This window comes from Anopheles coustani, chromosome 3 (assembly GCF_943734705.1).
Source record: "Anopheles coustani chromosome 3, idAnoCousDA_361_x.2, whole genome shotgun sequence".
In the NCBI taxonomy this organism is placed as follows: domain Eukaryota; kingdom Metazoa; phylum Arthropoda; class Insecta; order Diptera; family Culicidae; genus Anopheles; species Anopheles coustani.
The window spans coordinates 49287972-49305781 of NC_071288.1; the positions used below are offsets into that span (position 1 = coordinate 49287972).

At 39.0% G+C, this 17810-nt stretch overlaps 1 protein-coding gene across 1 annotated transcript in view; it reads left to right on the forward strand.

Moving 5' to 3' along the window:
- Positions 1 to 17810, forward strand: part of LOC131259032 (transcription intermediary factor 1-alpha) — a 48606-nt gene that overhangs the window by 2350 nt on the left and 28446 nt on the right. The window lies entirely within an intron of this gene.

Below are 17810 nucleotides of genomic sequence, written 5' to 3' on the forward strand. Positions count from 1 at the left end.
TCATGGTTTTACTTTCTACCAAAAAAATGCTTTTTTTGGCCTTATTAGTTTATTTACCAATCACATTACATTCAATTTGTCTCCTAAGTTTTGTTGAACTGCTACAACACGGTAGAGGCTATATGTACATATGATCTTGGTGTCTACTATACTGTTATTATTTTAAACAATCCAAGTTATGTTTGTGTACTGCTTTTTGTTTTACAAGAAACACATAGTCACAAATTCCCATATGAAGGTTCGCTCTCTCTAGAATTAGACTTGATAATACTTTTCAAAACGACTGCTTTTTATCACGTTTTCAACTTGTATATATTCTAGAATCGTATTCTTCAGGTTCTTATCAAATATGAACCAACCGGTTGTACAACAAAAAGCTTTCTTGCATACTTACGCGTTATGTTAATTTAATTATCAACAAACGAACGGTATGTTAAAAACGTACCTATCATCGTTCGTCATTTCAATATTCTCCGGTACTTTCATATTTGCCTGTCCATTAAGTGAAATTCGATGTTAAGAGTATGCTGCCGCTGGCAAAAATATAGCAAAAATGAATACCGCAAAGCAAAAGCAGGATAATTGAAACTTTCTCGCACCGTCGAGTCGCTGCTGGTGGATGCTGATTTTTAAATTGAATCAATTTACGGCTGTGACGTGCCCCGCCAGGCTGACAATGGTTTCTGGTGTGAATGACATGCGGAAATTTGCAGTAATTGTATTTCTTGGATTGAAACACTCGCTGTGTTCTTTTTCCCTATTTTTGTGTGCGATTTTGTTACCCGGGGGAGGGCTTAATAAAGTTATACCTTTCGTATTTTTTTGTTTCAAAAAAAAGCCCGAGTGTTCCCGTTGCTTGTTACATAATTTAAAATAAAGAATTTGACTATAGGCAAAGGAAAAACGCCGTTCGTTGAAATGAACTTTTAAATATTTTGTTTACACCATTTCCGAGTCAATGGAGGCGCCTGGTTTTGTATGGTTTCAACGGAACAAAAGTCTGTCTAGCTTCAAACTAATTTCAGCTAGACCGTAGCTAAGGTCACGCGAAATAAATGTATTTGCGGACCACACCTACACATCTTGATTCAAGTATTCGGTGTGTATTGACGTCCTTCGTCGGCAAAAGTCGGCACCAATTATCATCTCCTTAGGTGCAGACTTGACAGGAGTGCTGTAGACGTTTCTCTTTTCGTCCGTCTGGGTTTGGCAAGGCTCGGAAAATGAATGTCATCAAATACCCCACTTAGTCACTAACATTTTCATACAACACAATGAAGCTTATCCACGATACCGACCCACGCATTCAGTGATTGCCCTTTTTTCTACTAGGAGCAAGTGTTGTGGGATAAATGCCATGCCATTTTCGCTTTGGTCTGCCAAGTAAGTGTCCTCCCATACGATGGAAGGGAGAAAGTTTGTGTGAAAGCGACCGAAAGCAAGCGACAAATGAAGAAGCCGATGTAAATTCTCGCCATCCTTACGGGTGGCGTTCATACAACAACGTTCATACAACGGGTCGGCCGCAAGCTTTCCTACACTTTCCATTCCTTGCAAGACCTTGACTGATCATATGGTCGGTCGGTGCAATTGTCATCATCCCCATCGTCCGCCGTCAGCTGTTCGCTGCCCGGTCGCCCGATGCCGTCCGTCGAGAAGCAGAGGGAGAATGGTTTATTTGTTTGTTGTCCCTCACACACTAGCTAGCCGGCCTTTCGCCAGTCGCCGATGTGTTCGTGTGTTCGCGGATGAGTTTTTATTGATGCGGCAATGCGTGGTTTGTTTTGCTGTAGCCCATTTCACATGAAGTGTAGAGAGGAGTTGGGGAGAAAGTCCACGAAGAAATTGCGAACTGCAAAAATAAGGTTAGAATTTATTGGAATTTGTTGCAATCGGATGTGGCTTCATTGAAGAGGATTTGTTTTGGTTTGTCGCATTTCAAGGGTCAAAGTTGTATCGCAAAGGATAAATTAATGAATTGTTGAACCATTTGTATTTTATCGATACATTTAAATTACACAGCAGCCAATTAAATAACAATTTTCTTTGACGAAACCACCAATTGATGGCTGGATCGTCCCATTCTTTGTCCGTCAGGATCTGTTTACCAGCTTTCTTCAATCTTCTGCACCTTCTCAAGATCCCTGCCTTATCTTCCGGATCTTTCCTACGTTCGCCAACTTCAGAATATTGTTCACAGGCTCGACAAACAGCTCGACTATCTCGTAGGACGTTCTTCTTTCTCGAATCATCTACAATGCAAAACCAATAACTCTCCCCATCAGAACCGAAAGTCCTTCTGTATCTATTCCAGTTGCTTGACCAACAAAGCACCTTAGCTGCTAAGGACGGTATCTCTTGCTGTTCCTTAGAGGGAAAACAGACGCTCTTGAAATGATCCTTCTGTTCTTTCGACAATGCGAAAAAGGGTATAAAAAATAACGATCTAAATTGCTCATTCAATTTATGTAATGTGCAATTGGTTTTAGCATTGCATTCGTTTACAATATATCAACTAAAGTGATTCAAATGAATTATAAACGTTTAATTTTTTCCCTTTTCATCTGTTGCAAGCAGCCCGTTCGTTTGCATTCCAGTCAATCAACCAACAACATGTTTTGTAAAGGGGGTTGTCATCTGCAATCTTGTTCGACATCGTGTTTTCCCGCCCCGGGAGGAGCGTGAGTCACAAGAGTGCGTGCAAAAAGAGGGTAATGATGTGAAGGGGAATATAAAATATGTCAAGCATGCAATGGGGATTGTTTGTTGCAATTTCATTTCCCAGCACAAATAGTTCCCATTGTTTACAGATGAATTCTACGAAAATATTCTGTTATAATGTTGTCGCATTTCTGGAAAGTGCTGGTGAACCTTGAGTAGGTTTTTGTTGAATTTTATCAAATCTGAAGCATCTGAAAACAGGACCATTCGCTCCAGCTTCCTTGTTTAAAATTTTGCCTAGCATATTTATTTAGACTCATGCAAAGTGAATGATGTCAACTTCTATCTTGCTATCGTCATTTTTGGTCGCCGAGAAGAGTTACTGTGACCTATAAACCAACAGTATATTATAGATCGGTCAGGGATTCGCGACAGCCGAGTGGTTACGCCGACCCTCGACGGTGTGGGTTCAAATCCCAACCGAGGCCGGACCTACGAGAGATGACTGACTATCCACGTACACAAAGGGAGCAGTCCTTAACGCTAGAACCGCCGAGCGCACTCTTCTCTGACAAACTGACAAACTCGGTTCCCGCAACAGAGGGGAAACTCGTAGGAAACTGGTAGGAAACTCTTGACAGAACTAGCAAAGCCCCTCGTTTGGACGTTTAATAACTGACGGATTAAGAAGAAGCAAAGAAGACTGGAACTAATGCGTGTCCACCTGGCGCACTCAGGAAACTCGAAACTCCATACAACTTTGACAGGAATTTCACCAGTTTCCTAGCAGAGTTTCCTATGTGGAGATGAACAGTCATGTAAGCCAGGTTCTGATGAAGCAATGTAATATTTTGTCCTGATGCCATGAAACCTAAAGATGTGTTATAGATGTTTTAAATAATTAATCTCGATGTTCCTTTGCCTTCGAAAAAGGCTTTTTCCTCTTCTTTTAGCCAAACGCACGCGTAGACCCAAACATCTTAGAACAAAAGACTTGTTTTATGATCATTAAAACCCTACATTTCACTTGATTGTTTAAATAATTTCTAGCTATAAGCCTAGATCGCTGTCGTTGAACCCTTTAAGGAATAATTATAAGCGTTTATCACTGAAAGCCCTATAATGTTATATTATTGGAAAGAAAACTGGCCTCCATATCCGTGGTATGCGGTTGATATGAACCCAATCCGATGTTTTTTATTATTGTTTTTGTTGCTTATAAAGCTTTATTATACGTTATTATGATGTTTATTAATTATTTAACCACATAATTAGGTTAATAATAAACATGTCTAAATATGAATACATAACGAATGGGACAAAATTGTCCCATATGGCGGTTCTAGTGTTAATGTCCATATCTCAGTAGTCAGTTTTGACAGGTTTCCAATACAATACCATCGTAGTTTTAAAATGCACTTTAATTGTCACTAACCGATGAAAACGTTCATCAACATTCCAAATGTTACCACCATCGCGACCACGCCGTCTACAGTAACATCCTTCCAGAACGTTCCTTTCCTATGCTACCTTTTTTGTTGGTTTAGATTTTTTGGTTGAAAACCCTGGTTCCGCAAACCATCATATCGTGGTCAATATTTAGTTAGCATACTTTTAATTGGCACGTGGTATGGGATTTCTCGCCGGTGCGTTAAAATTCACACCCGCCGACGTGTTGTTTTCTGTAAATATATTTGCTTTCTTTCTTCCTCTCGCTTTTCGAGCATGCTGTGGCGTGTCCGGCTCCCGATGCTAGCCCGAGAACAAGGCCGCGTGCACAAGACGACGTGTATGTGAGGGATGCTGCCCAAATGGTACAATTCGCGTATGCGGTATACGTTTTCGCGCATGAATGCACGCCAAAATGCGCGCTGCACATGAGCTGCGACGGTGGTGCGTTCGAGCGTAAAACAATCGATATCGTGTTTTGATAGTGTATGGCCACCGCCGCAATCCCGTGGTATGCAATCAGTGTGGCCATCTTTTTCTCCCATGCTTGCTGTTTTGGTGCTTGAGATTTAGGGGTTTTCGCCCCAAACCACTATTGTTTGCATGTGCGATAGATTTATTTGTTTGCCAAACCGAACTAGTTTTGGGTTTGTTGGGGCGGCATTGTCAAAGTGGAAGGGAAGCTTTTGTTTCTGAATCGCAACGCAATGAATAAATTCGAAATGTTCATTTTATTGCGATGCGTTTCGGTGCATTTTGATGTGAATTTATTGCGATTCCCATTTTGGGGCTGGTCGAAATAACAAACGCGATTGACAAAATATTTTGTTTTATTTTGGAACCAAACCCGAGATGTGTGCAGTTATTTGTATTGCACTTTCGGTTCTCAATATTTTTATAGTCTTAAATTCACCGGAAAAGAAAGAAAAACATTAGGAAAAGATAAATCAGTAATGGGCCATCCACTTCAAAAGGGAATATTCATCAATCGATATAAAATATCAATGGAAGAGAAATAATGGTTTTGGCTGATTATGACTGTTTGATATTGCATCGTTAATATCGCCATCCTTTAAAACGCAAATTATCGCATTGCGCACATTTGATCAAAGATGTAATTATCGTAAAAATAAACAACCGACACGTTCGTTGCTTGTGCACTTAAAATGCTTTGCGGCAGGCAACTAAACGGTAGGAGATACGGAGGGGGGAAAAGGATCGATAAGTGACCAATTTATATGCAGCCTCACGTGGTTAGCCATGTTCTGGGATAGACGTTGCGCAACAACAACAACACACAACAACACTCTTTTGGGTTGGCAAAATTGTGTATCTTTTTGTTTGGTTTTATTGTTTACAACTAAACCGTTGCATATCGTGCTCACCGATCATGCGAAATTGCTTGGCAAACTTATTTTTCTCCTTAGCCTGTCCGCTCTCTCGTCCTTCGGAATTTCAAACGGCTTATTTGTGCTGCAGGGGTTTTGTGTAGAACTATGTTCAGCAAAATTAGATCTAGCAGATGATGGACCGACAAAACCCGACACGCTCCCCAAATCTGCCGTTCTACGCTGCTAAGCATCATTATATCACCCCGTACTACGCGCACTGCATTCATCAACTGCAATCAGCGTAATGTTAGGGAGTTTCTACTTTCCCCAATATAATCGCACCCTCGAGTGCTTGTTGTTGCCTTTCCTTTTGAAGGGTTAAAGTGAATAGTCAGCTTTTGGTGTGGGGTTATTTTCGTTGTGTGCAGAATCAATAGATACCTACACGCTCCAGCTGGGTAGGAATATGCTCCATGTCGGTATGATTTCAGCAGGATGAAAAAACATGAATTGCATGTGAGATCATTGTCATTACGCGTGAGACCAGCGTCATTACGATGCGCCATTTGTCGGATGGCTTTCATTTCGTCTGATGGCTTTTTATGAATGGTTGAGTTCTGAATGGAGATTATTTTTCCTTTATAGGTTCTTTGGCTCTTTTGTTGTTCAAACATGTCATCTCTACAACAAATATAAATCTGAGCCATGGTGGAATGTTTTTTTCAAGTAAATATTACTGATATAAGCGTGTTTTGGGCAGATCATTAGCATTTCAAAAGAACTTTACCATTCAGTAGAACAAACAATCCTTTCGCGTCCGGATTGTTTGTGCGATTGAACAAGCACAATAAACAAAAGTGCAAAATGTTGTAGTTGTAAGTGTATTTCTGCAATGAATTAAAATATCGCCGTATGAAAAAGAAAAACAGAAAATTGCAAATCCTTTTATCGAGCGAAACATATTTCGCGCCAATCCTATCCTATCCCTGTCGAGCGTGAGGATCGGTCGAAGGTATCGAACGCAATGTGTTCTACGTTGGCGGCGCAGTGCTGGCTTACTGTCGTTATGTTTTTCCCAACCGTTAGCTTACGACGGCCTTATCCACCGTGTGTCTGCTTCACCGGGCCCGGTATTAATGGATAAAATTCCAAATTAAAATAAAGTACTGCGGACGTAATATCGTTAAGCGTAACATCGTTACCATGCACCAGCGTGTGGTGGGGTGCTATAAAGATTCGGTTTTATTCCCCTCGACTGGTCGACGTGAGCATATTTCTGGGTGCAGGATTGGAGCGTAGGGACTTTGTTTTTCCGCATGAACAATTTACAACGAGCTCCTCGTGCAATGTACCACGAACAATATAGTTTTATGATTGTGATTGTTGAAAAAAACACTCAGTAAAACTCGGTACGCATCTTTTCAATGATAATGTCTTTGACGGCAATATCCCTATCCACCAACATTAACCGAAACCACGGTTAAACCGAAGCAACATGTTTTCTCATTGATGATCGTATTTTTTTTTATATTAAGCTTTCTATTCCTGCCCTTCAATAGTCTTATGATAAATCCATCGAAAACTTATCATGGTGTTATCTTCACGAAGTCCTCGAATTCCTGCCCTGGAATAGTTTTATGATAAATCCAACGAAAACTTATCATGGTGTTATCTTCACTAAGTGTCTATCAATGCAAAGGAAGATCTATTCGACAAAATCCTGTTATTTGCTTTCAGGTTTGCTTTCAGTTTTTATTTTCGATCACATTCTACAAACTCGTGCCCGCGCAAATTTATCGCGCAATTGCGTTTATGGCTCGTCGCAACGTTGCTACAGAATCATTAAAATTTTACCGCTTCGCTTGAAGAGCGATCTAAAAATCGATTCTACGGCAAAAATTGTGCTACTGTGTAGAAATTGAATACTGTTGCAGGGTATTCAACTGTAAGAGTTTACAAAAACGAATAATACAAAGCGTAGAGCAAACTTAACGGGTTGTTTCCAAAGAGCAAAAACATTCGCAATCCAACAGAATGGCCCAGTTCGTGACCACGAACATTTTCAATCAATGAACTGTTTTTTACTTAAACCTAGGGTTACTTCATGTAAGTTAAAATATTAGTTTATCGATTGTTTCGTATTATTCTACTTGTGATTTACCTTGGGTTTGAAGGTTTTATGTCCTGTCGAGTCGAGCTAGTTGTTCAAGTTCTGCCGTGCCACACTTTGGTTCTATAATAGTTTTATCATCTTGTTTTTGGTGCCAGTAACATAATTTAATGGCTGGTATATGGTTTTGCATATTTCGGTGTGATCATCCGTTCTCCTCTTTTACACCACATTAATTTCATCAGTCTTAACGCTACGATTTTGACGTTGATCGGTTGGGTAGATAACAGAAACAAGGGTTTATGAGGTTTTTTTTCTTATTGTATGTCCGTTAGCATTTTGCACCACTCGGTAATGGTATGTTGGGGTAATCCTTTTCCGCGTTATAACTTTTAACGCTGCTGATAAATAGCAGGTGCATGTTTTCTCGCCCGATTTGCACGTTTATTCAGTACATTACGATAACGAAGAAGCGAACATTGATAGAATATTTTTCCGTGATTTAAATGGAGATCCTTTTAAATGTTTTTTTTTGTGCAGTCTGGTTGATTCAAGCATGGATGTTTTACCTTCTTCCCGTCAATTAAAACATACATATTTATTTTAATAATTGGTCCCACATAGTGAATGCAATAGTAAATTTATTTTATATTTCAAAATAAGAAAAAATGCCAATCACTTATTTTGTTCTAGAATTTCTGCCGACACATCATTGCTAAAGCAAAATAAATTTTGTACCAAACATGTAAATGATGTTGCTAAACTGTACCTCGATCCATCATCTTAAGTGAATGAATCCATCATAAATTCAATTATATATTTTAAATGTTTCACTTCCTTGTCTTCTACGTTCGTTGAATTTTGTTTTTCTCAACCCCTGACACGGGCTCTGCAATAAGCGCTCTTCCGTTGATTTTTAACGGCAAATAAAAACTAAGTCTAACCTTAAACTTCAGCGTTCATACCTCTATAAAACACGCACTCCTCTAAAGCTCACCAGACACCAGTTTCTCCCCACCGAAGGCTGGATTGGATTAATGGATGGCACTGAAGGAAAAATCAATCATTGTCAGCAGCGCATAAATATATATATTTCTGCTAGGATGAAGTACGGAATATGGACCACAGCAACCGCCGTCCGTCCCTGCCGTTTTAACCCTTCTCTCATCGCCTCGATGGAATGCGCGTGGGACGACGATCGACGAAATTGCGCTCCGTCATTCCATCAATCATGCTGCAAGCGTGAAAATAATGCTGATAAATGTGCAGCTGTTCGTTCTACCGTTCTACTGTCATTTTTTTTTTACCAAGTTCAAAACCTTATTTAATGCGCGCGCATCGTAACCATCTTTAGAGCCTTTTTTGGTTCAGTTTTTAGCTTTGTCCACTATCTGTAGTTTTCAATGCTGGGCTTGCATTTTTTTAAACTCATTTCAATTGAGTTTAAAAAATTAAGAATAATCTTTTTACGGGTACTTATTTTTCATCTCATTGAATCCCCGAAGTTTAAATTATTTTGTTATCGCCAATCGGATTTGCTATGTCCGGTCTAGACGGTAGATAATTTTAATCCGGTTCAGTTTTATACACAACATCAATCCTGTTATCGCAGATGGGGGTTATCGCTGCCGAAAGTGAAACATGAACTTACTATATTACGTATTTGCCCAGTATCGAGTAACTAACACGATTATTTGCAAATCAAACAAAAATCTCAAATAAAACAAGCTTCATTAATAAACGCTACTTTTGCTTTCACTTACGTAATAAAATGTCCGTGATAAAGGGGCATGGTTCAATGTAGCTAATTTAATTCTTATAAGCCGAGGCAACCTCGACCTTTGTCGTGGATGTGGAGATTTCGTTCGGTTGCCGGTCGTTATTTTCTTCGCTAAGTTCTTTAAAAAAAGCAGCGGATCTTCAGACGGGACGAAGTTTGCTTTGCTCGTGTCGGGGTCATGCATCTTTGATAAGTAACCGATAACACGTCCCGTTAAATTCGGTTAACGAGCACAGGAAGTTGATTGTGAGCTACAGAAGGATGTCGAAGAATGGGACATAAAGAATTTTAAGATGAAGCAGCGGGAACACGTTGTTTGATAGTATCCAAATAAAATCGCTCTCGACGAACTGTTTCGAGTGGATTGTTCCACGTTTTTGTTAAAATGTACTTTATGTATTCATAGGAAGCATGATTCTTGACGCCCAGAAATGTTGTATTATTAATTGCAGGGTGAACAAATATAAATACAGTTTCGTACAGGTTCAACCCTTGTACCTTTTTACAACTTTTTTCTGGTATCGACCTTAGTTGAGTTAAAAACAAACATTTTAGTGAACTTGGAATTTTATCATGATAGCATAGTTATCTCAGAAATGTTCTTCCTTCTCACCTTCGATGTTAGTTATGCCCCTAGTTACTTGAAGCGTATGCTTATAAGTAATAGTGTGTATGGAAAACTTTCAAGTGCCCCAAGCAATTCAAGATTTGATGTTAACGTTTTCTTCAAGCTTGTCTTACATCTCGCCAAGCGATGACCGCAGAGAAGATCGTTCCTCGACTTATTCCGCACCGCACAGGCTGGTCTATCATGTTCAAGCTCCTTTTTTCTCTGTACTTCCTCTTGTGTCTCTCGCTGTCCGGATAAGTATCCGAACTTGCGTTTCGAGTGGGCCCTCGAGCGATTCGGAGTAAAAATGAGAAACACGACCAAGAAAACAGATCTAGACACTTGACGAGGCGTAACACCCAGCGGCATTACGTTCGGTTGTTCCAAATATATCCGGCAGGGAAAGTTTTAGCCGAACGCCCGACGTATTCTGGCGATGAAGCTATCCACGAGTTCTGGATGTGCATTGGCAGGTTAAGTTGATTTAAGAAAAATTACAAAGTCCGCTCTGAAATCTATTCTGCCTCTTGGTGACCTTGTTGTAGCACGTATTGGTTTAACGACAAAGTTACAAAACTTTTATGTTTTTGTTTTGTTTTGTTTAGTACAGATGGAAACGTAATCATAAACTTTTTTCACAAAGTTGACTTCAGGAAGAAACGAATTCAAGAAGAGCGTATGTAATGTAGCTACGATTTAAATTCAAATATATTTAAATCTAAAAGTTTCTCTAAAGGGCATTCGAAGATTAAGCAGAAAACATTTTAACTTATCCCAAATCATAGAACGCTGAGAAGTTAAACTTCAATGTTTCATTCAACAAGCATACGTATTAGTGTTGGCTAATTCAGATTCAGATTCATGAATATGACTAACACTTTGCTTCGATTTTGAGATTCATAAATCTTTAAATGAGAGATTTATGATTTCCAACGATTCTTTAATTAACCATGCCTATCAAAGATTCTTGAAAAAATCATTCAAATCATAACTTTTTTAGAATCAACATAACATAATTAAACAATTCATCTGAAATGTTACATTTGTAGGCAACCAAAAGTAATACAAATTTATTGACAAGATTTAACAGATTTCATTTCATTTGAATCAAAGATTCAGTGGGTTCGTGTTGTAAAATAAAGAAAGATATGTACCCTCGCCAATGATAAGACCCAAAGGTTCCTAAGAAAGAACCTAGAGTGAAATTTATACCACATAAGAGACTACATGTAAAATTTACCTAACGAGTCGATTTGATGTGAATTGAAAAATACATTAAAACCAAAACTCTTGAATTTCGTCATACACGTAACAACGTGGGAGTCGAACTAGATAGGCAAACCTTTTCCTCTGAATCAATACGGTACCATTTCAAAATTAAATGCGTCGGAAACGAGTGTGTGGTTTATGATGGCTATATAAAATATTGTGTTAAGCCACTCGGTTGAAACCTTCAATTTACAGCATCAATTTTGGTATGCTACCGAAGAGAGCCATGAAGAGCGAATGATGCAAAGGATGATAATTCAGTCGTATACATACTCCCTGTGTCTGCCATCCGTATTGCTGTATACTCTACGTTGGCCCCTTATCTGGCAAGTTCATGCTTAATTTAGCAGCAACTATGAAAAAGCAACGATACGATTATGGCTTGGAGCTAAACTATTATAAATTCTTTTACAGAATGGCTATTTTACAGCGTTGTACAATGCCTGGAGCTCAAAGTTTTGCATTTTTGATCGCTTTTTTTATTACTCTGTCTGATCTATGACTTTGATTCATTCTGTGACGCCATTTGTAGTTAATGATTCCATATATTGTTAGTTTAAGTTTAATTCTCTTCCGTAACGTATTTAATGTAATTTAACTATATCTTTTTACAGGTAAGGCACCGACAATCGATCACCCATTTCGCTGACAGCGTAAGTAATGGCAAAATATACCCATGCATGTTTGTTTAAATACGAAAAGCTTAGTCGCATGGACTTTTTTTTCTGTAGCAACACATCAAAGGCGTGTTATTTTCACTGCCGACGAATGTGGAAATTGTTCATAGATGACGTAATTTTTACATTTCCGGACGACAGCTGCATTTGTTCATAACTACCTATCATCATATTCTGGAACAAGAGTCGCGGTTCGGCTTGTCCTCTAATAAAATACTCATAGGCTAAAAATAAATTCGTGACACAGTTGTAGAAAAAAAAGTGCACGACACAGAAAACAAATGGCACCAAATCCCGGGACACATATTCGCCATCATGGTTGGCACTTTTAATGTCTAATGGTTCTTTAGGTGGTATTTTTTACTGGTAATTACAATAAACTTTATAGGTTCTTGAAAAGAGTTGCGATACCACTAGAAAATGTAATCAATGTGTGAGTGTTGACGTAGCCGGTAGAGTTTTTAATATTTCTCATTATACTGTTGGTACATTCGGAACCCAGCTTATGTTCAATCAATGGGTAAAGTTTATAACAAGCACAGATTTTACCGCTGCTTCAATGCGCTTCAAAGTTTTCGTATCTTTTTGATCCTCGTACAGCCTTGTGTCGTTTGGAATACTTTTCAATCCGAACCGGCACAGCCTGTCGTCGTTCGCAATATTTCCCCATCAAGGAAAACGAGAAAAGATCAATCAATCAAGTTTGTTGGAGCGTTAAATTAAGTAGCTTCGATCAGTTACTTTATCCTCGATCCGCAAATATTCTTTCATCCGATTTATGTCTGGTGTGTTTGGAAAAGTTGCTTGTGTAAAAGCCAATTTTAAATGTTATGCAAAGTTACTGCGAAAGTGTTAATAAAGGGAACTCTTTAATGACCAAACTGAAACTTTCAAAGTACCATGATGTGCGAGGATGATGGGCTTACACACCAGCTTGCTTTCGACCATACTAATTATGCTAATGATTGGTTGAGTGGTTTTGTTTTCTTCATTAAGATGCAAAGTGAATTGGGAGACTCAATGTAGCGTACATAATTTTACACCTTGTATGCGGCGGGATGCAGTCGTTAGTAATGGAATATATTTTAATGACAAGGTGAATAAATTGTATTCATTTCCAGAATTAAAATTTCATCATGTTCAAAAAATCGCTAGGACAAGACATAAGATTTGAAAAACGTATTTCGAGGTTAATAAAGGTAGGTAGGCCAGCATGTTTTATAGCTATCATGCAATCTTTGTGCCTCAAATCTCAAAATGCTCATGAATATTCAAAGAAACTGTTAAAAAAATTATGAAAGTACCATGAGGTTCTTCACTTGTGGTCAAAGTCATTGGGATAACCACAAAATTTCGTGTGAAGATCGGTTTCTCTTAATTTCAAATGAATTTTCATGGGTTCGGGGAAAACGCTGCACATGAGAAAGACAGTCGAAAAGAAAATCAGGAACCTGAAACGATACGGCAACGTTGCATATGGATGGTGTTCACAACAGCAAATATTGAAGCGCGCCTTAAAACGCGATTTCACGCCTCAACCCGAGTTTCACGGATGAAGCCGCAAAATCGTGCCTTAACCTGAGATTTCCGCGATTACGTGCCTCAATCTGCGATTTCGCTTTCCGACCCGCAAAATTGGCAATCTAAATATTGGAAATTTTATCTTTTGTTAGCGCACCACGACGATCATTATGGTCAAAATGATAAACTAGACAATTTTCGACCACTTTTTTACGATTTATATGATAAAAAAATAATGTCGTTCGTATAGTAGGGTTACATATCATAAGTATAAATTATAAGTTATAAAGGGTCCGGGTCCGGATGGGATTCGAACCCCCGCCGTCGAGGTGGTGAGCCTAGGAACTCATGCGCCGATTTTCTAACCGGGTGTCGCGGACATCCCATTAGATGTTCCATTTACCGTTTTGCACAGTTTACATGCAACATGTATGTCTTGTAGCATGTTGTGGAATGAATTAGTCACGTGCAGATCCCTTTTATATGTTTTTAAAAATACTTTTTCATAATGCACTATAATACACAGTTATTTATATGTTTTTAAAAATACTTTTTCATAATGCCTTATTCCAATTTCAATTTTATCTACAAATCCCGTTCTTTAATTGTTTTTTATTAGTTCTTTATTAGTTTTCGGTTACAAAAAATATGTACATAACCGCCAAAACAGTGATCTCATATTTTGTGCTAAAAATAAAAATAAATAATTTTTTATTTAAAAAATGCCTTTCAGCCGCTTCCAATGCTCTACAGTGCGGCGGGTAACCGTTTTCGTGCAACGTTGCCAAGTGGTGCGCGTTTGCTTTCACCGCGTGCTGCATGCACCGTTCCTTGTATTATTCCGGATGTCGATGGCGTGTGAATGGATAATGGGAAAGTTTTTTTTGGTTTTTGTTCAACCAACGCAAACAACTACGGGTGGCGGGGGGAATGATGAAGAAACGAAAAAGAAAAACTTAAAGTCCACACCATTTTGTGAACTGCACAGTGGGCTCATGCGGAGTACGATCGAGATGGGGAAACGATCATTATCGCTACCCGGGGCGGTCGTAATCGTTAATTACTGCGGTCTGGCAGATTGTTCGTTTTTCGACGCAGTTTTCACGACCGATCATCACTCATCGCAGACACCGAAAAGTTCGGTCCACTTGCATACAATTGCTTTCAAAACGTGTGTAGAAATGTTTTAACATTTAAATGAAAATTCGTCGTTTTACCCTAATTTCAAACTGATACAGATCACACAGTGGTGTATAAAATTAAAATTTTAAATAGGAACGGGACGCGAAATGAACAGTGCGAAAACGCCAGGCCCGAAATTTCCCCCCTCAGCAGCGCCGCAAAGGGAAGAGGAAGAAGGGCAATCAATTTGCTGCCCGTAATTAAGACCGGCACCGGCAGTCCATTGCAATTTGCTGAATAATGGGAAAATGACTGGCGGAAAAGACTCGAAAACTGCCAATTCCGCGGCGGAAACGACCCAGCGGTGGTGGTGGTGGTGTTCCGTTTTATACAGGCTGTTCATGTATGGGTGCACAAGAGTCAGTCACCCGCTGATTGTCCATCGTCAACAGCAGCGTCATCGTCGTGGTCGTCGTCATCGGCATCCTCATCCTCATCAGAGTATCGTCCGCGTGGTGATCTGCAACTCCAGTTAAAAAATAATAAAAAAAAGACCTAAAAAGTAAAAGAATCGCAAGGCACACGTACCGTGAAGGGAAGCGAATCATTTCCGTTCACTTGCGTTCCGTCGTTCCAGTGAAGAACGTGATGGAAATAACTTTACAAAAAAAAAAAAAAATAATAAGCTTAACGATTTCTGCGATCGTAAGCGAATCGGCCATGACGATGGCTTTGCTTTTGTGGGATCTGTGCTAGCGTCCATTTTGTACTTGAATGTGTGTGTGTGTGTGCGTATGTGTGTACTTTTGTTCCGTTTCGGTTCCTTCAAATTTACAGTGGCATTTGGGGTTGGGGCACCGTTGCCAGACTTTATCCGGTCGCAAAAGTTTCTCTTTTATGAAAGCTTTTTTGATGATTGTTTTTTTTTTGTTGTTGAAAACGTATTCGCTATTGTGTGCGGTGTGTTTTACTGCGAAATTGCCTGCCCGAAGTACGAAGAAGGTGTACACAATGGTGAGAAAGGCTTGCGCTTAAAACTGGCAACGCTGCACGAGCCGCGTACGGGGAAATGATTTGTGGTGTTTCGGTTTGGTTCGTTTCTTCAAGCCGTTCTTATTCTTGGAACATATCGTTTCCACAGGCTTGGGCGTACGTGACGGAAAAACCTTTTCGGACGAAATTTCATATGCTTAGTTGGCACGATTTTATGGCCAAAGCGTTCCGCTTAAGCTTGCGGTAATTGGCTTAAGATTGTGTGTTTGTTTGCTGGCTTGTTTGTTTAGCTCGTTCGAGGTATCGGATCACCAGAAATTAAAGTACAGCTTCGTGGGGTAAGATGGACGCACTGAGAGAATGTCAGCACGGGGCCGTGTGTTTGTACGTTGGAATATGGCTTCTTATGGAAACCGCGTCGTAGATAGTAAAGTTTGCATGACGATGCAAATTGTTTTCGAATGCAGCTTGGTGTAAACGTATCTTAAAAAAAAAAATGTTTGTTTGAAATTCTGTGCAAGGGGTTTTTCTAGCTTATACCAAATCCACGGAACAGTCATTTTTGTAAACCGAAGTTTTTATTTCTAAATCCTCGAGATCTCGCTGCTATTCAACAAAGGTCGTACAAATGTCAAATGTGCCCGAAAGAATAACATCACGCGCATGTATATTGAATCAAATGTAACATTAAAATGGAAGGAAGGTGTCATAAATCATGTCAGATTCAGGTTGGTTGAGGGATCGCGTCCATTTACAAACAGTTCTTGGGACTGCGCGTATGCATGCGCGGTCAAATTGACATTCGTTTTCTTTTTCAGGATTTATTATTTTCTTCATCGAGGGAGTGCAACACTGACAGCAGCTTTATTCTCTTGGATGTCTATACGATACTGTTGACGAGTAATTGTCGCGAATCTTTTGCGTGTCGGACGTGGTTTGTTTAGCTTCAGAATGCATGCGATCGACGGTGACATCTGTCCCATGGTCTGATTAAAAATGGTATGAGCGCAATTCTTGTTAAGTACCAAACTTTTCAAAACTGTGTTCGTTCTTCCTGCCTTATGTTGTAGTGTAATGGTGTGTGTGTATCTTCGGTGGTTTGTGCAGGATCAATTTTAGTTCCCTTATTTCGTCCCATGCGCATTCTGCGCGTTCCCATTTCAGCGATCAGTGTAGCCTGCAGGTTTTGTGTTTAAGTTCGTGTTTGTACGCCAGGCAAGCTAAACCAAATTCAAATAAAATTTGGCAACGTCGCATAAAGGACCGAGGCATGGTGAACCATTTCAATGCTTCGTGATGGACAAATGTTACAGAAGGCTTGAGAAAAATTATACTGATTTTCCTTTCAAGAAAAGCTTTTTACATTTTGAAACCAAAATTAATAAGGAAATAAATGAATAAAAAGGTGGGATTAAGAATTAGGCCCAATTTAAAAAGTTTGAGTTCGACTTAAATTGAAACAAAGTTAAACATCGCCTAAAATTTAAAGCTTATTGGATGATTTAACTTTGGAATAAGCATTACTTCAGCTAGCATTTATCTACCGCGATTTCTATCAGTACTGAATAGAAAATTTGTAATGAAATTCCAATGAAATTAACATTCCATTGGATGTGTGAAAGTCATGCAATTATCGTTTGGTAGAATTGTTTAACCTTAAGAAATAAATGTGACTGTAAAACACAGGTAAAATAACTGGACCGGTAGTTCCAGTGTTAAAAAGACTGTTTAAATGTTTGTGTTTAAATCATTCTTACCAATGAATCTCGGAAAATTCGGTTTACAGAGTTTTGTTCAAATTTATGAAATGCCCTTATATTTTTGTAAAATTTTCCCATGCATTCATTATATGTATTTTCACACACGCCACGCATTAAACGAATAAACCATTTGCGCAAAATATTCTGGAACTAACTGTGTGTTGACTTGGTAAAAAAATTGAGTATAAAAGCAAAGCAAAACAAATTATCAGTACAGCCTAGCCATTGGAAATCGCCAACAGCTTGTAGTTCTTTAGTGTACTGTTGTAACAATACGCTTTCCAAAGAACAACAGTGCAACTTTTCCTTTGCTTTGATACTTGTAACAGCTACATTTTCAACAGTTCATATGACTTGGTTTGTTGATAGCATTCAGTGCATAATTTTTTTTTAAAGGAGTTAATTTTTAAATACTGCATCCAAAAGGCAACAAGCTGTGTCTGCCCGGTGGTCTCTGAATTACCTCTATCTAGAGTAATTAGTATTTCTCTTTTATTTGTGTCTACAGCGGTCAATATTTTTCTCAA